Source organism: Scomber scombrus, chromosome 24 (genome assembly GCF_963691925.1).
Source record: "Scomber scombrus chromosome 24, fScoSco1.1, whole genome shotgun sequence".
Taxonomy (NCBI): Eukaryota; Metazoa; Chordata; class Actinopteri; order Scombriformes; family Scombridae; genus Scomber; species Scomber scombrus.
Window position 1 is genome coordinate 232,152 of NC_084993.1, and position 23,231 is coordinate 255,382.

A 23,231-nucleotide genomic window follows, 5' to 3' on the forward strand; every position below is an offset into this window, starting at 1 on the left:
TAAAAACTGGTTTGACAAATCATATCAGTCAAGACGATTCTACACAGGTTTAATGTGTATCTTCTAACAGGGGCGCTGACAGGGATTTTGGGCCCCACCACCAGGCACAAGCAATGCCAACAATGCAACCTGGTTTGGAGGAAGGACTGAAGAGTAAACTGTCTTTTTTTAATAAGTACAGTGTAAATGAAATATTCTTTTAATGTCTATTAATGATAAACGATGACAGGTTAATAAAAAAATGAACATGTGTTCTAAAAATATCTTTGGGCCCCTGTCAGTCATGGTCCCTTAGAATCATCCTAACTATTTACCCCTTACGGTACCCTGGTCTTCTAATATCATTCAGATTTTAAAATATTCATCTATTGAACAGGTTGATGAATCCTAACCTGAGAGTTTCCAGTGTACAGTGTGGACTCTCCAGTCCAGCAGAAAGCTGCTTCACTCCTGAATCCTGCAGGTTGTTGTTACTCAGGTCCAGATCTCTCAGACTAGAGGACTGGGAGCTGAGAACTGAGGACACAGCTGCACAGCTTCTCTCTGAGAGGTTACAGCCAGTCAGTCTGAGCAAATAAAAAGGAAAAAAGATAGAGGAAAGTTATTCTTTTTTGTTGAAAAGAAAGCAGAATATTTAAGTGATTAATAAATCCAACTATCTGGGTACTTACAGAGCTTTGTTGGAGGCTTTGACCACTGGCAGCAGCTTCAGAAGAGCCTTCTCTGAAGCAGAGTATTTCTTCAAGTCAAACACGTCCAGATCTTTTTCTGATGACAGTAAGATGAAGACCAGAGCTGACCACTGAGCAGGAGACAGTTTCTCTGTGGAGAGACTTCCTGATCTCAGGTACTGTTGGATCTCCTCCACTAGAGAACCATCATTCAGTTCATTCAGACAGTGGAACAGATTGATGCTTCTCTCTGCAGACACATTCTCACTGATCTTCTTCTTGATGTACTCAATTGTTTCCTGATTGGTCTTTGAGCTACTTCCTGTCTGAGTCGGCAGACCTCGTAGGAGAGTCTGATTGGTCTGCAGTGAAAGACCCAGGAGGAAGCGGAGGAACAAGTCCAGGTGTCCATTTGGACTCTTTAAGGCCTCGTCCACAGCACTCTGGTAGAGATGTGTCTCTGCAGATTCTTGTTTAGTTTCAGACTTTTGGGATGTTGTTTGTTCTTCTTCCAGCAGATTGACTCCAGACTTGATGAATGTCAGATGGACATGAAGAGCAGCCAGAAACTCCTGAACACTCAGATGGACGAAGCAGAACACCTTGTCCTGGTACAGCCCTCTCTCCTCTTTAAAGACCTGTGTGAACACTCCTGAGCACACTGAGGCTGCTCTGATATCGATGCCACACTCTGTCAGGTCTGATTCATAGAAGATCAGGTTGCCTTTCTGCAGCTGCTCAAAAGCCAGTTTTCCCAGAGACTCAATCATCTTCCTGTTCTCTGGACTCCAGTGTGGATCTGTCTCAGCTCCTCCATCAAACTTGATGTTCTTCATTTTGGTCTGAACCACCAGGAAGTGGATGTACATCTCAGTCAGAGTCTTGGGCAGCTCTCCCCCCTCTCTGCTTTTCAACACATCCTCCAGAACTGTAGCGGTGATCCAGCAGAAGACTGGGATGTGGCACATGATGTGGAGGCTTCGTGATGTCTTGATGTGGGAGATGATGGTTCTGGCCTGTTTCTTATCTCTGAATCTCTTCTTGAAGTACTTCTTCTTCTGTGGGTCAGTGAACCCTCTGACCTCTGTCATCATGTCGACACACTCAGGAGGGATCTGATTGGCTGCTGCAGGTCGTGTGGTTATCCAGAGGCGAGCAGAGGGAAGCAGTTTCCCCCTGATGAGGTTTGTCAGCAGCACATCCACTGAGGTGGACTCTGTAACATCAGTCAGGATCTCAGTGTTGTGGAAGTCCAGATGAAGTCGACACTCATCCAGACCGTCAAAGATGAACACAACCTGGAACTCTTCAAACCTGCAGATTCCTGCTTCTTTGGTTTCAGTAAAGAAGTGATGAACAAGTTCCACCAAGCTGTACTTTTTCTCTTTCAGCACATTCAGCTCTCTGAAAGTGAATGGAAATGTGAAGTGTATGTCCTGGTTGGCTTTGTCTTCAGCCCAGTCCAGAGTGAACTTCTGTGTTAAGACTGTTTTCCCAATGCCAGCCACTCCCTTTGTCATCACTGTTCTGATTGGTTCATCTCTTCCAGGTGGGGCTTTAAAGATGTCTTCATGTGTGATTGTTGTTTCTGGTCTGTCTGGTTTCCTGGATGCTGTTTCAATCTGTCTGATCTCATGTTCATCATTGACCTCTGCAGTCCCTCCCTCTGTGATGTAAAGCGGTGTGTAGATCTGATTCAGGAGGGTTGGGTTTCCTGCTTTAGGGATCCCATTAAATACACACTCAAACTTCTTCTGCAGGTTATTCTTGAATTTACGACCAACTGGAATGGTTTCTGAAAGAACACACAAGAAATGGGATCAATAAATATAGATAATTAATAAAGAAAATATGCCAATTTGAAGAATATATACAGTATATGACCATATATTTCCTCCATCTCTTAAGACATCAGTAAATGTCTCATTTATCCATCATGTTAAATCTTTATAGAAATCCTCTTACTGCTCTGCAGATGCTCAGCCAGCTCCTCCTGCTTCATTCTCCTCAGGAAGTGCAGTGTGATCTTCAGAAATGCGTCTCTGCTCTTCCTCCTCTGCTCTTCCTCCTCACCGTCCAACACCTCCTCATCCTCCCTCTGACTCTCTAAGCATTCTGGGTCATCTAGACTCAGAAGCTTCCGCATCTTCTTCAGCTCGTTCTTCACAAAAGTGACGATGTTCTCCTCCAGCAGCTGGAACAGAATAATATATGAATGACACAATCAAACTAACATCACGAAGCAAACATCAGATCCATGTTGGACACACTGACAATCCACTGGTCTACAAAGTGCAGCATGGAGATGATTGTGAACACAATAGATGTAAAAGTAGTTGTTGTACATGTACAGACCATAAATATGGAGTCCAGGTGTGTTTGATGCTGCTGGGCAGACTGACCACTGGGAACCTCTGAGCTCTCCTGGTCCACTCTGTGGAGGAATCATGAAGAATGAGCTCACATTATGTCTGTCCACACAGAGACAAACACAAGCTAAAGGTCCATCAAGTGATATTTGGATGTGAACAGAGAATCAGATGAGTCCATGTAGTGGTAAAGCTTTACTAGTCCTGCTGATCCCACTGAGAATCAACAGCTCAGTCAGTTTGTAGATTTCAGCTCAGTCAGTTTGGTTTAGTCCCAACAATTAATTTTTTCAATTAAATTAAATTAAAATAGTGTTAAATCGCAACAAAAGTTATATCAAGGCAATTAACACGTAGAGCATGTCTAGGCCGTACTCTGTCATTTAATTTAAAGAGACACAACATTCCCACATGAGCAGCACTTGGGGACAATGGCAAGAAAAAAACTCCCTTTTAACAGGAAGAAACCTCAGAACCTAACTGGATAATAGGAACCACAAGTAGGCCTGCATGCTGGGAGTGCAGTGCTCTTGTGGGGTGATAGGGTACTTTGAGCTCTTTAAGATATCACATCAAATGTATTCATAAAGCACATTTAAAACAACAGCAGTTGACCATAGTGCTGAACAATCAACAACATAAAAGCAACACAGCAAAAATACAGAAAATGGTGTAACAAAAAAAGACAACTCTCAAACTGAGTTAAAAGCCAAAGAATAAAAATCTGTCTCTTTTTTAAAAATAAAAAAAGACAGGATTTAAAAACAGGTAGTGAGGGGCACAGTCTGACATGCAGAGGCAACTCATTCCAGAGTTTGGGGACTACAACTGAACAAGCCCGATCTCACCTGAGTTTCAACCTTGATCCAGGCACAACTAAAAGCAACCGGTCAGCAGACCTGAGAGTCCTTGATGGTACATGTGCCAGTAAAAGATCAGAGAGGTATGTTGGAACCCATTTACTGATTTATAGGAAAAGAGTCGAATTTTAAAAACAATCCTAAAACGTACCTAAAACGACGGGAAATGTTGCTTGAATGTACCTGTTAAAAGACGAGCTGCAGCATTTTGGACCAGCTGTATGTGTGAAAGGGAGGCCTGGCTATAACCAACATGAATAAACAATTATTACTCTTTCAAAATAATTAACAGACAGGACTTGACCTTAGGTAAAAGCCTCAGTTGCAAAAAGCTGGATTTCACAACTGAATTGATCTGTTTGTCCAAATTAAAATCACTGTCCACAATCACACCAATACTTTTAACAGTGGGTTTTACAGAGCTCAGGTCCATATGAGGACACACAATCACGAAGGCTGCCAGAAAAACTTCAGTCAAACAAATAAGACCTGAACCACTCCAGAGCATTTCCTTCTATATGTGGGAGTAAAAGGACATATCCTGATCAAACATAACTCCTAGGTTCCTCATGGTGGTGCTGGAGACCAGAATAATGCAATCCAGAGTAGTTACATCATAAGATAATGGGTTTCTAAGCACAATAACTTCAGTTCTTTCAGAGTTCAGTCGCAGAAAGTTGCAGGTCATCCAGGCCTTTATGTCCTTAATGCATGCTTGAAGTTTAGTTAACTGATTGGATTCATCTGGCACCACTGATGGATATAATAGATGATAGTTATAGTTAGAGTCTCTGTTACCTGGACACCATGAAATCTGGCTGAGGAAAAAACACAGTAACAAAGCCAGCAATAGAAAAAGAGACAATATGCTTACTGCAGCAAATCAACATCACACCATCCCAGCATGTCCAGCTCCAACCAACCCTCCATGAAGCTCTCCCTCCCTCACTGCACACTACTGAAGGCAGCTAGAACCAGTGCGTGGTTTTACCATACTGGTTGTACTGTACTGTGTGAGTGTGAATGCTGCTCAGAGAAGTTTGTCTGAGTCAGTAAAGGTTTAAAAACAGGAGACTTGATAAAAGTCTAATGAAAACACATTGTTTAGTTTTTATCAGATTAAAATCCTCACCTGTGATCATCACAGTGGTGTTCAGATTTGAAGTTAAAAGGATGATCCTTAGACCAATTACTGTTCATAGACACACAGCTGGGTTCAGGTTGGTCCAGCTTCCTCCTGATAGAAACACAAGATACATTCTGCTCAGCATTGACACTAAATCTGTCAGTGATTTAATACACCTACTGTACACAACACACAAAGAGCTTTGAGTATGAATAATGATGGTGGAGAACAGTGATGGACAGTTAGAGATCCTCATCTCACCTCTGAGCTTTGGTCTGGCTGTCATGTTCCTCAGGGGTAAAATAAGGATTTGATATGTAGGAGGGCTCTGAGGTTTCAGGATTGCCCTGGGTGCACATGTGTGTGCATATACTACCAAATCTGATTGACATCATTTGACAAACTACATCAAATATATCGCGGTGAAACAACCCACTGCACTCAACACTAATGCTTTTTGGGGATTTGCGGATATTATCAAGGTTTCTGTACGAACATTGCAGATATAGCGGCGACAATGACTTCTCTGTCTAGTCCTTATAAACCTTTTATGTGGTCCTCTTGCTGTCTGGAGGCTGTTGAGGCTGCCAAAGCGCTTCTGTGTAACGTGCCTGTTCTTGCCTCACTTGACTTCCTACATCCCTTCAATGTTGATGCAAGTGGGCATGGGGCGGGGGCGGTGCTGCTGCAGGAAGATGCTCAAAGTGTTGATCACCCAGTTTGCTTTTTCTCCAAAAAGTTTAACAGACATCAAATAAATCATAGTACAATCAAGAAGGAAGCACTGGCCTTACTTTTGGCCTTGCAGCACTTTGAGGTTTATGTAGGCTCTGCAGCAGTGCCTGTTGTTGTGTATTTGGACCACAACCCTTCGGGGTTCCTGTCTCAAATGCACAACAACAATCAGCGTTTAACGTGCTGATCTTTGTTATTGCAGGACTTTAACACTGAAATTCAGCACAAGAAGGGAAAGATAACATTATGGCGGATGCACTTTCCTCCTGTTTTTGGTTACATTAGGAAGTTAAGCACACATGATGATGGAGGAGGATTTACATTCACTGACTCACACTGACTGAATCTGAGAGGAAGCTTCACTTTCATTCATATTCAGTGCATTTGTGGATTAGTCGAAAAAAAAGTATTTGTAGAAAAAAACAACCATATAAATGACAGATACTCAGAAATAATATGTGCTGTGGTGTGGGGGTGGGGGGGCACTTGAGTGTCTGTTGCCCACGGACACCAAGAAGTCTTAATCTGGAGTCAGTAAAGGTTTAAAAACAGGAGACTTGATAAGAGTCTAATGAATGTTTTGTTTTATCAGATTGAAATCCTCACCTGTGATCATCACAGTGGTGTTTAGATTTGAAGTTAAAAGGATGATCCTTAGACTGATCGCTCTTCATAGACAGACAGCTGGGTTCAGGTTGGTCCAGCTTCCTCCTGATAGAAACACAAAATACATTCTGTTATATATCAGTGTGAATGCAGCCAGACAGCAGTGTGAGGCAGAGAAAGCTGCAATCAGCTGCTGTACTTCTACTATCAGTCCACTAGATGGCGTCATGAAGCTGCAGTGAAGTGAAGAGCAGCACACATGATGCATGGAGGAGGATTTACATTCACTGACTCACACTGACTGAATCTGAGAGGAAGCTTCAGTTTCATTCATATTCAGTGAATCTAACACTGAAGTGGATTAATAGAAAGCAATAAGTATACGTTAAAGAAGAAAGAAATCAACCACGTAAAATACAGAGTCAGTAAAGGTTTAAAAACAGGAGACTTGATAAGAGTCTAATGAAAACACATCGTTTTGTTTTTATCAGATTAAAATCCTCACCTGTGCTCATCACAGTGGTGTTTAGATTTGAAGTTAAAAGGATGATCCTTAGACCAATTACTGTTCATAGACACACAGCTGGGTTCAGGTTGGTCACGCTTCCTCCTGATAGAAACACAAGATACATTCTGCTCAGCACCCAGAACACACTGACACTAAATCTATCAGTGATTTAATATTTAATACACCTACTGTACACAACACAGTAGAATCCAGCTAGTTTATATGAATTCACTGTTAAACTTAAACATGATTAACTGTATGAGTAGAGCTGTATTCAGTGCAGTGTGCAGAACCTGGAGGGGTGAAGCTGACACTCAGCAACATCTCAGCTGTTGGTAAATGAGTGTTGGGTTTTTATTGTCTAAAGCTTTTGCTTGATCTACTACCTTGAATTGTACCTCATTTTCATGTAGCTTTAGATAAAAGCATCTGCCAAATGAACAAAAGTAAAATATTTTGATTGCTTTTTATCAAATACATTCTATAAAATTATGGAAAATTCTCCATTTTTTCTGCAGGCATTTCTTTTGAAAATCCTTCCAGTCCAGCAAGGCAGCCAGAGCCAGTGTGTGGTTGTATCAGACTGGTTGTGAGGAGGCAAATTTTGAGCAACTTCCTTGATTCATTAATTGGTGATACATATGAAACTTATGATATACATAATTCAAACTGCAGCTGCAGCTGGGGACAAGCAGTCCTCTACACCCATCGACAACAACACAAGAACACAATCATCTCTAAGTAAATTCACAACCAAAGACTCTCTGAGGGAAGTGTGTCAAAACGTTTCTTTGCAGAACTTCAAGAAAAAAACCAGAGTTCTGAGTTCTGTGTCTTAATCATTTCAGAAATATCAATAAATGATCCAAATCTCAATCAATTCAACTGACAACTATCCTGATTTACATTTTAACTCATATCGTCCTGATTTTACCACTGAAAACAACTTACTTTAGACCAGATGATTGACTTTGTTTCAAGTCAATAGGGTCGCTCTCGATGGACACACAGCTGGGTCCAGGTCCAGGCTCAAGTCCAGGTCCAGGCTCAAGTTCTGGTCCAGGTCCAGGTCCAGGTCCAGGCTCAGGTTCAGGTCCATTTTCAGGTTCAGGTCCAGGTTTAGGTCCAGCAGAGTCTAGTCTGCGTTGCTTCTTTAAGCTTCAACACAACACACAAGAGCTTTGAGTGTGAATAATGATGGTGGAGAACAGTGATGGACAGTTAGAGATCCTCATGTCACCTCTGAGCTTTGGTCTAGCTGTCATGTTCCGGGGTTAAATAAGGATTTGAGTGCAAATGTGACTGACATCATTTGACAAACTGTAAATAAAATATATCCAGGTGAGACAAGCCACTGCTCTGAACACTAAAGCGCTCTCTTTCCTGAGCTGCTCTACTCCTCTATCATCACCTTCACTGTTCTCCTCAACTGTGCATTTAAATCAGGATAACTGACAAAGGAAAAGGAGAATGTTAATATTAAGCAGAAACACTGATGACATGACATGATGATTGAAAATATGGCAGGGGAAAATAAATTTAAACTATCTTGGCCATTCAGTTTGGTACTTTTAAATCATAAAACAGACGTTTCGGGCACAATTACACCTAGTCCAAGGTACACAGAGAGGGGAAATAGTCTAACATCTCCAGCAACACTTGTAGTATGTAGAACAGCTTTGTTAGACCATGTTTCAGCTTGTGGCCTTCATCAGGGTCATCATGAAACCCTGTGCTATAATATTCATTTGTTTACCTCATGAACATATCACACAAGATACAAATGGCATCATCATATGTTCCTACCTAAGCTAGATCAGCAGTGATGTGTGACGTACCTTTTGTAGTAGTCTGGAAGCTTCCTTTTTTTTGCTTCACTCATTTCTGCATCACGTCAATCTCTGAAATGTCAAAATATACGAAAAGTACATTTATGTGGAGTGGGTCCATAGTACAAGTCTGCTGCCTCAATCAAGTAATCAGTCAATATCTCCTCTTGCTGTGCACTGAACACTTCGGCCACACTATCAAACTTATTTATGGTTATTGACCTCACTGACTTCCCTTCTGACGCATCCTTAATTACAGACACGCCTATTTGTTTTCCTCTCCCATTATCTGGGTATGTAGTAAGATAGATAAACATCTGTAACTAGGGATGGTTGTAAGTAACATTTCCTTAAAAGGTATTGCAACCGTCCCCACTACCAGGATATGTTGTAACACAACCTGTTGTACTTTCTAACAGTAAGATTCTCTGTATGTTGTAAGTAACACTTTCTTAGATCCCCACCTGTCAGCCATTGTTTAGCTGTAGCAACATAGTGGTTTGAAATGAGCACAGATAAAATGCCTCACATTTTACCTAAAAGAAGCTGCTCTAACACACATAATACAAGTTACATAATTCAAACTTCAAAATTAAAATATAGACTTGGTACCAAAAAACTACTTTCTTACCTGAAAATGTGTAAACTTGTAAATATACACGCAGGGTCAGGTAGGGAGAGGTTATAGGCTAATTGAAATTGATCACAATACTTTTATGTCATCCCTTAGTTACAACTATCCCCGGTCTCCCCTGCTGTCAATAGTAACAGTCTATATTCAGCTTTAGACACATCGAGCCGCATTTAGTGCCACAACATGGTGGAGACATTTTAATGACGTTTGTTTCTCCGTCAGTCAGTGAATACAGTTCATACAGTTCTGTATTCAGGATGACTCCGTTAACTAACGCTGGAGGTCAGATTAATAAGCAGATTCTAGTGTAAATAAACTAACAACAGCCAGAAGTAGAACATTTAAAAATGACTTCATTACCTTCAGCAGGATGTCTGGATGTAGAGATATCTGCGCCAGCCTGAAAACGAAACTCAATTTGCACACAAACATCCGGGTGGGATCTGCCCCCACCCCCTTCAGTGTTTCCATGGAGACTGGAACACTTGACGTCATTTCAAAGTGTTTTTTTTATGAACGGCTCCATATATTACTTCTACAAACACTTTAGAGGAGCAATTATTGATTATTGATCGGCACTTTTACTGTATTAAATGTGTTTTGCTCTTCATTGATGGGGTTTGGCGCCATCTGGTGGTGAGAAGATGAACTGTATGCTGTAAATGAACACTGGCTTCTCGACACTTTCACTGCATTATTTTATTTTAGTACTAATGTTTGTCACAAAGCAGGTGTGTTTTATAGATTCATGAGCAACATTTAACATGAGACACTGATCTGAGGTCAGAACTCATCCAGGAGTCGATCCGATCAGAAACAGCCTCGCGTGTCTTTTTTCCTCTGAACTTTATTTAAATGTTTGATAAATGAAAAGCAAAGACAATCAAGCTGCTTAACCAACGATTAGACAGTCGGTGTGTTTGTGTCCTGCAGTTATAACAAGATTTGACTGGATTTATGAAATTATGTTTAATTAAAGATTTAAAAAACCTTCAAACAGCCACAAAATCTGCTGTTTCATCATCCAGCTGCTGTTTCTGCTCACATGGCGCCACCTAATGGACAGGAGCAGAATTCACTGACAGAGCTCGATGATTCAGTAAGCTCTCCTAACATTTCTTAATAGCCTTGAAATTAAAATGACATGAGTCTTAAATTTAAAAAAAAATAATTTCTAGTATAGACCTACTACAAGCTTCAATTCAGCAACCACCTGAACTGAGAATCTGTATCCACTGGTGCACGTTGCTTGTTTAAAGGTTAAAAAGAGTCAATTTCTTTAATAAAACCAAAGAACCAATCAATACAAGTGATCAATGAATCCTTGCCAAATTAATCAGAAACCCTCAGTTTTAAGTGGCAGCTAATCAGTTTTCTATGGTATTTCTTTCTGATTACAAAATAGAAAAGCTTCCACAAAATACATCTAAATTCCATAAGCAGATGCTTTTAGCATGGGCACTAATATATAAACATAACTTTTCACCACACAGGTGTTATATCTGGAATAATGGTCACATTACATTTAAAAACAAATCATTATTCTTTAAAACATCGTTTGAAAATGACATAACCCTAGTGACCCAGTTACTCAATGGTTATGGACATTTACTTAATTATTGAGAATTCCTTCAGACCTTCCATATTCCTGTGACTCCTAGAGAATTCAGTATAGTAATGGATGCCATTCCCTCTGCCCTTTTAATGCTATTAAAAGGGACTACACTGCCCACTTGTTTACCTCTGGACCCAAAAACCACCGCAGTGGGAGAAATGTGCTTCTGTAATAAGGCGAAGAACAACAACTGTGTTATTCTATCTCTCTTTCAGAAAGACATAACTACTGTTCTTGCTGCTGTTCATTACAGGGCGGGGTTTGTGCCAGACTTGCAATGGCGTAACATCTGGAGTCTACCTTATAAATATCTCCTCACTAATAAAGTGAGAGAGGACTTTTAAGCTGATACACAGATACTATCCTGCTAAACAGTATCTGCTCAAATTTAAAAAGGACCTGTGTGTTGACTGCTAGTTGTGTGATCTGTTTCCTGAAACTGTTGTCCATATTCTTTGGCAATGTCTCCACTCTAGTAAGTTCTGGAAAGACCTAACCCGTTTTATTGTTGTTAAAATAGACTCTGACTTCTGTTTATATTGGAAAGATGTATTGTTTGGTATCCATAGCAATGATAAGGAAAAACATACAAAATTATATATTATTAATTTATTAATTATTTTAGGAAAATACCACATTCATAACGCTAACACAAAGCCTTCATTTATTGAATTTGAAAAGGAAACCAAACAATATAAAAAAACTATTAATTCAAATAATAAGAAAGCTGCTGAAACTCATGAGTTATGTACTAACTGCCACTGGCTGCTATGTTGTTATATATATAAACGACTGTGTGTTTGTATTGATCTATTTTCTCTTTGTAATGTTTCCTATACATCAATAAAATATACATACAAAAAAAATAAATACAGTCTATGGTATAAACAAACCTCTGATGAGTGGAGTACGGTGGCCAGGAAGTGCAAAACAACAACAAACAACAATAAAGTTTGGGACAAATTTACATTTTGGAAAACATTTTTACTTATCATTAACCAAAATTACATTAGCAAAACACTTTTATAAGTCCCGAAACAAATTTAAATTTTCTAAAACAAATTAACAAGAAAAGAAACAATGATTTTGTTTTATGATATGTAAAAATGTTTTCCTGATATATTCGATTGATTTACTTGTTAAACATCACATAAAACCTTTCATATATCAAGGAGTAAAACATCTGTGTTTTCGTCATATCCACGTATTATTTAACCAGACTAAGTCAGAACAGAGTAAGTCAGAGTGACACAATTTTAAGCAATAAAAACAAAGTTTAAAGTAATAACTTAGTAATAAGAAAATAATAATGAAGTATAATAATATTAATGAACCCAATTCTCTACTGGGTTACACATTAAATAATATGGTATTTATTAAGAAATCTGTTTTCATTGATTTGTTCCTAAAATCCCTTCCTATTTCATCCTCGCCCTTACTTTATTATATTTAAGACAACTAAACTAACTTACTGTAGATTTAGTCGACTCTGACTAATGTAAAACTAAAACAATGTAGATGACTAAATTATACCTAAAACTAAAAGAAAAAATGTGCTATCAAAATTAACACTGCACACCACAGAGAGACACTGAGGAATCAGGCCACCAGAACCCAAACCCAGCACACAGAGGTTCAGTGAATGTGGTGTTGAAGGTGTGGAGGTGGATCAGTGTGTCAGAGGAGACTCTGTAGAAGGACAGAGTGCCAGCAGGACAGTCCACATACACTGCTACTCTGTTAGAGACAGAGGAGGAGGAGAAGGAGGAGGAGAAGGATGAGGAGGAGGAGATGAGTGTTGTTCTGTTATTATAACAGACAGAGTAACCACCATCATTATAGCATTTCAGGCTCCAGGACTGATCGTTCCTTCCAAACAAACAGTCATCACTGTTTCCTTTCCTTCTGATTCTTCTGTAACTCACTGATATAAAAACCTCTCCTCTCCACTCGACCTCCCAGTAACAGCGACCAGTCAGAAAATTTCTACTCAGCAGCTGAGGAAAGACATCAAATCTGTCTCGATGATCAGGATATGACTGATCCTTCTCCTTCAAATATGTCACCTTCCTGTTGTTATCAGACAGTTTGAGTTTTTTGTTCACTGTGTTTGGATCCAGTTTGAGTTCACAGAAATCTGATGGAGAGAACGAGACACAATACAGCTGCAGTTATTGATGATGACATCATCTTCATCCTCAGTAGGATGTGAATGACTGATGTCACAGTTTGATGAATGAAATAAAAGCACACTTACACTTCCTCAGACCTGGTGTCAACCATCGTTCTCCAGCAGGCTGCAGGCTGAAAGGAGGAGGGGGGTCAGAGCAGCACGTTCTCTTTCAGCATGCTAACATGGACGTTACATGTCTCTAGTCTACTGTTTTATTATTCTGTTCTAATGTGGGGTTGGGCTTTCATACACTTTGATCCAATCTGAATCCACTATCCCAATCCTTCTGAAACCCTGATTGAATCTAATCAGGTTTAACTTTCAACATTTACAGGAAACTTCAGTTAGAAAGAAGAAAAAGTCAAAGATTCAGTTGAGATCTGTGATCAGCTCTGACAGAGAAAATGTTTCCAGCTCTTCCTCCTCTATCACACATTGTCTGTCCATACCTGAGAGTGTCCAGTCTCCAGTGTGGATCCTCCAGTCCAGCAGACAGGATCTTCTCTCCTGAGTCTCCTGGATGATTGTAGCTCAGGTCCAGCTCTCTCAGATGGGAGGGGTTGGAGTTCAGAGCTGAGGCCACAGAAGCACAGCCTTCCTCTGTGATCAGACATCCTGACAGGCTGCAAACACACAAAACAACACACATGTCAGAAGCACTGTGGTGGTTGAGCGGTTAGAGCACATGCCACATGTTCGCAGCGTCCGACCAGGGACCCATGCTGCAGGTCATTCCCCTCTCTCTCTCCCTGTTTCCTGTCGGCCTATCAGCCAGATACTAGGTAAAAAAGCCCCAAATGGCATGCCGGTGGTCAAGTGGTTGGAGTGCATGCCTGGTGAACAGCCGACCCGGCCGGAGGTCCTTTGCTACATGTCAAACCTCCCTCTTTCCTGTTTCATGTTTGTCAACTTCTGAATAAAGAGTGTATATGTAAAAAAATATTTAAAAAATAAACAATATTAAAAATAAATAAATGAAAAAAGCCCAAAATAAATCTTTATAAAAAAAACCCCCCAAAGATATCAAAAGGGACAGAAGGTATATAGAATGCATAGAAAATAAACAAAAGGTGTGAACTAACCTACACTATAGACTCAGTAGAAACCCTCCCTTTTCTCTGGACTCCAAAATGGCAGGATACCAGACTCCTGTCATAAATCTCTACTGGCACAATGTATTTCAGTGTCTGAATGGTTCTGGACCACCAATCCGGCGCCTCAGGAGGGGGAAGCAGTGCACCATCAACACTGTCAACGGGTGTGGGCTCTCCTATCTCTGGGTCTGAGGTCGCCGAGATGGTAAAAAACCTCCTCGGTGGCAGGGCCCTGGGGGTGGATGAGATCCGCCCGGAGTTCCTAAAGGCCCTGGATGTTGTTGGGCTGTCATGGTTGACATGACACATGAAGCTCCACGAACACCTTAACCTCTTAACAATGTTGTATTTGATGGTTTGCTCAGCCCGTTGACAGTTTTTGAAGTTTCTGCAACATCTGACCAATGCTGACCTCTTCAAAAGATTCTCAAGCAGGGAGTGAAATAATTAGATAATCTATCTCTTCCTGCTTTCAACCTGTAAGAGCCAGGCAGACAAACTATTCTGCCATCAGAGAAACAACAAAAGTGTTGCCAGAGAAGCAAGGAGTCTGCAGGTATGCTAGATGAACTGACCCATCTCACAGCATCCAGCCACCATAAACCAGTGCTGCTTTTGGAGAGCTGCCACCTGGCAAACGAATGCAGAAGTTCAAAGCACAGAATTTTCTACTGCTGAAGTTTAGAAAAACTGGTTTGACCAATCATTTCAGCACAGACAATCCTACACATGTTTAATGTTTATCCACTAAAATAATTCATATTTTAAATGTTCATCTGTTGAACATGCTGATGAATCCTGACCTGAGAGTTTCCAGTGTACAGTGTGAACTCTCCAGTCCAGCAGAAAGCTGCTTCACTCCTGAATCCTGCAGGTTGTTGTTACTCAGGTCCAGATCTCTCAGACTAGAGGACTGGGAGCTGAGAACTGAGGACAGAGCTGCACAGCTTCTCTCTGAGACGTTACAGCCACTCAGTCTGAGCAAATAAAAAGGAAAAAAGATAGAGGAAAGTTATTATTTTTTGTTGAAAAGAAAGCAGAATATTTAAGTGATTAATAAATCCAACTATCTGTGCACTTACAGAGCTTTGTTGGAGGCTTTGACCACTGGCAGCAGCCTCAGAAGAGCCTCCTCTGAAGCAGAGTATTTCTTCAGGTCAAACACGTCCAGATCTTTTTCTGATGACAGTAAGATGAAGACCAGAGCTGACCACTGAGCAGGAGACAGTTTATCTGTGGAGAGACTTCCTGATCTCAGGTACTGTTGGATCTCCTCCACTAGAGAACGATCATTCAGTTCATTCAGACAGTGGAACAGATTGATGCTTCTCTCTGCAGACACATTCTCACTGATCTTCTTCTTGATGTACTCGAATGTTTCCTGATTGGTCTGTGAGTTACTTCCTGTCAGCAGACCTCGTAGGAGAGTCTGATTGGTCTGCAGTGAAAGACCCAGGAGGAAGCGGAGGAACAAGTCCAGGTGTCCATTTGGACTCTTTAAGGCCTCGTCCACAGCACTCTGGTAGAAACGTGTCTCTGCAGATTCTTGTTTAGTTTCAGACTTCTGGGATGTTGTTTGTTCTTCTTCCAGCAGATTGACTCCAGACATGATGAATGTCAGATGGACATGAAGAGCAGCCAGAAACTCCTGAACACTCAGATGGACGAAGCAGAACACCTTGTCCTGGTACAGCCCTCTCTCCTCTTTAAAGATCTCTGTGAACACTCCTGAGCACACTGAGGCTGCTCTGATATCGATGCCACACTCTGTCAGGTCTGATTCATAGAAGATCAGGTTGCCTTTCTGCAGCTGCTCAAAAGCCAGTTTTCCCAGAGACTCAATCATCTTCCTGCTCTCTGGACTCCAGTGTGGATCTGTCTCAGCGCCTCCATCATACTTGATGTTCTTCAGTTTGGACTGAACCACCAGGAAGTGGATGTACATCTCAGTCAGGGTCTTGGGCAGCTCTCCTCCATCTCTGCTTTTCAACACATCCTCCAGAACTGTAGCAGTGATCCAGCAGAAGACTGGGATGTGGCACATGATGTGGAGGCTTCGTGATGTCTTGATGTGGGAGATGATGGTGCTGACCTGCTGCTTATCTCTGAATCTCTTCCTGAAGTACTCCTCCTTCTGTGGGTCATTGAACCCTCTGATCTCTGTCACCATGCCGACACACTCAGGAGGGATCTGATTGGCTGCTGCAGGTCGTGTGGTTATCCAGAGGCGAGCAGAGGGAAGCAGTTTCCCCCTGATGAGGTTTGTCAGCAGCACATCCACTGAGGTGGACTTTGTAACATCAGTCAGGATCTCATTGTTGTGGAAGTCCAGAGGAAGTCGACACTCATCCAGACCGTCAAAGATGAACACAACCTGGAACTCTTCAAACCTGCAGATTCCTGCTTCTTTGGTTTCAGTAAAGAAGTGATGAACAAGTTCCACCAAGCTGTACTTTTTCTCTTTCAGCACATTCAGCTCTCTGAAAGTGAATGGAAATGTGAAGTGTATGTCCTGGTTGGCTTTGTCTTCAGCCCAGTCCAGAGTGAACTTCTGTGTTAAGACTGTTTTCCCAATGCCAGCCACTCCCTTTGTCATCACTGTTCTGATTGGTTCATCTCTTCCAGGTGAGGCTTTAAAGATGTCTTCTTGTCTGATTGTTGTTTCTGGTCTGTCCCGTTTCCTGGATGCTGTTTCAATCTGTCTGATCTCATGTTCATCATTGACCTCTGCAGTCCCTCCCTCTGTGATGTAGAGTGGTGTGTAGATCTGATTCAGAAGGGTTGGGTTTCCTGCTTTAGCGATCCCCTCAAACAGACACTCGAACTTCTTCTTCAGGTTAGACTTGAGTTTAGACTGACAACCTGTAGGACTTCCTACATGAACACACAAAAATAATATTATTTATTAATTACCAAAGAAAACATCACAGCTTCATTCCACTATAACAAACATATATAAACATATTTTCCTCCATCTCTTAAGACATCAGTAAATGTCTCATTTATCCATCATGTTCAATCTTAATAGAAATCCTCTTACTGCTCTGCAGACGCTCAGCCAGCTCCTCCTGCTTCATTCTCCTCAGGAAGTGCAGTGTGATCTTCAGAAATGCGTCTCTGCTCTTCCTCCTCTGTTCTTCTTCCTCACAGCTCAACACCTCCTCATCCTCCCTCTGACTCTCTAAGCATTCTGGGTAATCTGGACTCAGAAGCTTCTGCATCTTCTTCAGCTCGTTCTTCACAAAAGTGACGATGTTCTCCTCCAGCAGCTGGAACAGAATAATATATGAATGACACAATCAAACTAACATCATGAAGCAAACATCAGATCCATGTTGGACACACTGACAATCCACTGGTCTACAAAGTGCAGCATGGAGATGATTGTGAACACAATAGATGTAAAAGTAGTTGTTGTACATGTACAGACCATAAATATGGAGTCCAGGTGTGTTTGATGCTGCTGGGCAGACTGACCACTGGGAACCTCTGAGCTGTCCTGGTCCACTCTGTGGAGGAATCATGAAGAATGAGCTCACATTATGTCTGTCCACACAGAGACAAACACAAGCTAAAGGTCCATCAAGTGATATTTGGATGTGAACAGAGAATCAGATGAGTCCATGTAGTGGTAAAGCGTTACTAGTCCTGCTGATCCCACTGAGAATCAACAGCTCAGTCAGTTTGTAGATTTCAGCTCAGTCAGTTTGGTTTAGTCCCAACAATTAATTTTTTCAATTAAATTAAATTAAAATAGTGTTAAATCGCAACAAAAGTTATATCAAGGCAATTAACACGTAGAGCATGTCTAGGCCGTACTCTGTCATTTAATTTAAAGAGACACAACATTCCCACATGAGCAGCACTTGGGGACAATGGCAAGAAAAAAACTCCCTTTTAACAGGAAGAAACCTCAGAACCTAACTGGATAATAGGAACCACAAGTAGGCCTGCATGCTGGGAGTGCAGTGCTCTTGTGGGGTGATAGGGTACTATGAGCTCTTTAAGATATCACATCAAATGTATTCATAAAGCACATTTAAAACAACAGCAGTTGACCATAGTGCTGAACAATCAACAACATAAAAGCAACACAGCAAAAATACAGAAAATGGTGTAACAAAAAAAGACAACTCTCAAACTGAGTTAAAAGCCAAAGAATAAAAATCTGTCTCTTTTTTAAAAATAAAAAAAGACAGGATTTAAAAACAGGTAGTGAGGGGCACAGTCTGACATGCAGAGGCAACTCATTCCAGAGTTTGGGGACTACAACTGAACAAGCCCGATCTCACCTGAGTTTCAACCTTGATCCAGGCACAACTAAAAGCAACCGGTCAGCAGACCTGAGAGTCCTTGATGGTACATGTGCCAGTAAAAGATCAGAGAGGTATGTTGGAACCCATTTACTGATTTATAGGAAAAGAGTCGAATTTTAAAAACAATCCTAAAACGTACCTAAAACGACGGGAAATGTTGCTTGAATGTACCTGTTAAAAGACGAGCTGCAGCATTTTGGACCAGCTGTATGTGTGAAAGGGAGGCCTGGCTATAACCAACATGAATAAACAATTATTACTCTTTCAAAATAATTAACAGACAGGACTTGACCTTAGGTAAAAGCCTCAGTTGCAAAAAGCTGGATTTCACAACTGAATTGATCTGTTTGTCCAAATTAAAATCACTGTCCACAATCACACCAATACTTTTAACAGTGGGTTTTACAGAGCTCAGGTCCATATGAGGACACACAATCACGAAGGCTGCCAGAAAAACTTCAGTCAAACAAATAAGACCTGAACCACTCCAGAGCATTTCCTTCTATATGTGGGAGTAAAAGGACATATCCTGATCAAACATAACTCCTAGGTTCCTCATGGTGGTGCTGGAGACCAGAATAATGCAATCCAGAGTAGTTACATCATAAGATAATGGGTTTCTAAGCACAATAACTTCAGTTCTTTCAGAGTTCAGTCGCAGAAAGTTGCAGGTCATCCAGGCCTTTATGTCCTTAATGCATGCTTGAAGTTTAGTTAACTGATTGGATTCATCTGGCACCACTGATGGATATAATAGATGATAGTTATAGTTAGAGTCTCTGTTACCTGGACACCATGAAATCTGGCTGAGGAAAAAACACAGTAACAAAGCCAGCAATAGAAAAAGAGACAATATGCTTACTGCAGCAAATCAACATCACACCATCCCAGCATGTCCAGCTCCAACCAACCCTCCATGAAGCTCTCCCTCCCTCACTGCACACTACTGAAGGCAGCTAGAACCAGTGCGTGGTTTTACCATACTGGTTGTACTGTACTGTGTGAGTGTGAATGCTGCTCAGAGAAGTTTGTCTGAGTCAGTAAAGGTTTAAAAACAGGAGACTTGATAAAAGTCTGACAAAAACACATCGTTTTGTTTGAAAACCTCACCTGTGATCATCACAGTTGCATTCATGTTTGAAGTAAAAAGGATGATCCTTAGACTGATCGCTCTTCACAGACAGACAGCTGGGTTCAGGTTGGTCCAGCTTCCTCCTGATAGAAACACAAGATACATTCTGTTATATATCAGTGTGAATGCAGTCAGACAGCAGTGTGAGGCAGAGAAAGCTGCCATCAGCTGCTGTACTTCTACTATCAGTCCACTAGATGGCGTCATGAAGCTGCAGTGAAGTGAAGAGCAGCACACATGATGCATGGAGGAGGATTTACATTCACTGTCTCACACTGACTGAATCTGAGAGGAAGCTTCACTTTCATTCATATTCAGTGAATCTAACACTGAAGAGGATTAATAGAAAGCAATAAGTGTATGTACCACGTAAATGACAGATACTCAGAAATAATGTGTGCTGTGGTGTGGGGGTGGGGGGGGCACTTGAGTGCCTGTTGCCCACGGACACCAAGAAGTCTTAATCTGGAGTCAGTAAAGGTTTAAAAACAGGAGACTTGATAAGAGTCTAATGAAAACACCTCGTTTCATTTTTATCAGATTAAAATCCTCACCTGTGATCATCACAGTGGTGTTTAGATTTGAAGTTAAAAGGATGATCCTTAGACTGATCGCTCTTCATAGACACACAGCTGGGTTCAGGTTGGTCACGCTTCCTCCTGATAGAAACACAAGATACATTCTGCTCAGCACCCAGAACACACTGACACTAAATCTATCAGTGATTTAATATTTAATACACCTACTGTACACAACACAGTAGAATCCAGCTAGTTTATATGAATTCACTGTTAAACTTAAACATGATTAACTGTATGAGTAGAGCTGTATTCAGTGCAGTGTGCAGAACCTGGAGGGGTGAAGCTGACACTCAGCAACATCTCAGCTGTTGGTAAATGAGTGTTGGGTTTTTATTGTCTAAAGCTTTTGCTTGATCTACTACCTTGAATTGTACCTCATTTTCATGTAGCTTTAGATAAAAGCATCTGCCAAATGAACAAAAGTAAAATATTTTGATTGCTTTTTATCAAATACATTCTGTAAAATTATGGATAATTCTCCATTTTTTCTGCAGGCATTTCTTTTGAAAATCCTTCCAGTCCAGCAAGGCAGCCAGAGCCAGTGTGTGGTTGTATCAGACTGGTTGTGAGGAGGCAAATTTTGAGCAACTTCCTTGATTCATTAATTGGTGATACATATGAAACTTATGATATACATAATTCAAACTGCAGCTGCAGCTGGGGACAAGCAGTCCTCTACACCCATCGACAACAACACAAGAACACAATCATCTCAAAGTAAATTCACAACCAAAGACTCTCTGAGGGAAGTGTGTCAAAACGTTTCTTTGCAGAACTTCAAGAAAAAAACCAGAGTTCTGAGTTCTGTGTCTTAATCATTTCAGAAATATCAATAAATGATCCAAATCTCAATCAATTCAACTGACAACTATTTATCCTGATTTACATTTTAACTCATATCGTCCTGATTTTACCACTGAAAACAACTTACTTTAGACCAGATGATTGACTGTGTTTCAAGTCAATAGGGTCGCTCTCGATGGACACACAGCTGGGTCCAGGTCCAGGCTCAAGTCCAGGTCCAGGCTCAAGTTCTGGTCCAGGTCCAGGTCCAGGTCCAGGCTCAGGTTCAGGTCCATTTTCAGGTTCAGGTCCAGGTTTAGGTCCAGCAGAGTCTAGTCTGCGTTGCTTCTTTAAGCTTCAACACAACACACAAGAGCTTTGAGTGTGAATAATGATGGTGGAGAACAGTGATGGACAGTTAGAGATCCTCATGTCACCTCTGAGCTTTGGTCTGGCTGTCATGTTCCGGGGTTAAATAAGGATTTGAGTGCAAATGTGACTGACATCATTTGACAAACTGTAAATAAAATATATCCAGGTGAGACAAGTCACTGCTCTGAACACTAAAGCGCTCTCTTTCCTGAGCTGCTCTACTCCTCTATCATCACCTTCACTGTTCTCCTCAACTGTGCATTTAAATCAGGATAACTGACAAAGGAAAAGGAGAATGTTAATATTAAGCAGAAACACTGATGACATGACATGATGATTGAAAATATGGCAGGGGAAAATAAATTTAAACTATCTTGGCCATTCAGTTTGGTACTTTTAAATCATAAAACAGACGTTTCGGGCACAATTACACCTAGTCCAAGGTACACAGAGAGGGGAAATAGTCTAACATCTCCAGCAACACTTGTATGTAGAACAGCTTTGTTAGACCATGTTTCAGCTTGTGGCCTTCATCAGGGTCATCGTGAAACCCTGTGCTATAATATTCATTTGTTTACCTCATGAACATATCACACAAGATACAAATGGCATCATCATATGTTCCTACCTAAGCTAGATCAGCAGTGATGTGTGACGTACCTTTTGTAGTAGTCTGGAAGCTTCCTTTTTTTTGCTTCACTCATTTCTGCATCACGTCAATCTCTGAAATGTCAAAATATACGAAAAGTACATTTATGTGGAGTGGGTCCATAGTACAAGTCTGCTGCCTCAATCAAGTAATCAGTCAATATCTCCTCTTGCTGTGCACTGAACACTTCGGCCACACTATCAAACTTAATTATGGTTATTGACCTCACTGACTTCCCTTCTGACGCATCCTTAATTACAGACACGCCTATTTGTTTTCCTCTCCCATTATCTGGGTATGTAGTAAGATAGATAAACATCTGTAACTAGGGATGGTTGTAAGTAACATTTCCTTAAAAGGTATTGCAACCGTCCCCACTACCAGGATATGTTGTAACACAACCTGTTGTACTTTCTAACAGTAAGATTCTCTGTATGTTGTAAGTAACACTTTCTTAGATCCCCACCTGTCAGCCATTGTTTAGCTGTAGCAACATAGTGGTTTGAAATGAGCACAGATAAAATGCCTCACATTTTACCTAAAAGAAGCTGCTCTAACACACATAATACAAGTTACATAATTCAAACTTCAAAATTAAAATATAGACTTGGTACCAAAAAACTACTTTCTTACCTGAAAATGTGTAAACTTGTAAATATACACGCAGGGTCAGGTAGGGAGAGGTTATAGGCTAATTGAAATTGATCACAATACTTTTATGTCATCCCTTAGTTACAACTATCCCCGGTCTCCCCTGCTGTCAATAGTAACAGTCTATATTCAGCTTTAGACACATCGAGCCGCATTTAGTGCCACAACATGGTGGAGACATTTTAATGACGTTTGTTTCTCCGTCAGTCAGTGAATACAGTTCATACAGTTCTGTATTCAGGATGACTCCGTTAACTAACGCTGGAGGTCAGATTAATAAGCAGATTCTAGTGTAAATAAACTAACAACAGCCAGAAGTAGAACATTTAAAAATGACTTCATTACCTTCAGCAGGATGTCTGGATGTAGAGATATCTGCGCCAGCCTGAAAACGAAACTCAATTTGCACACAAACATCCGGGTGGGATCTGCCCCCACCCCCTTCAGTGTTTCCATGGAGACTGGAACACTTGACGTCATTTCAAAGTGTTTTTTTATGAACGGCTCCATATATTACTTCTACAAAC

The 23,231-nt window shown here is 40.9% G+C and overlaps 1 pseudogene; it reads right to left on the minus strand.

The window, feature by feature from the left end:
• Window positions 1-23,074, minus strand: part of LOC133976639 (uncharacterized) — an 86,181-nt pseudogene extending 63,107 nt beyond the window's left edge.
• Window positions 23,075-23,231: the final 157 nt, after the last annotated feature.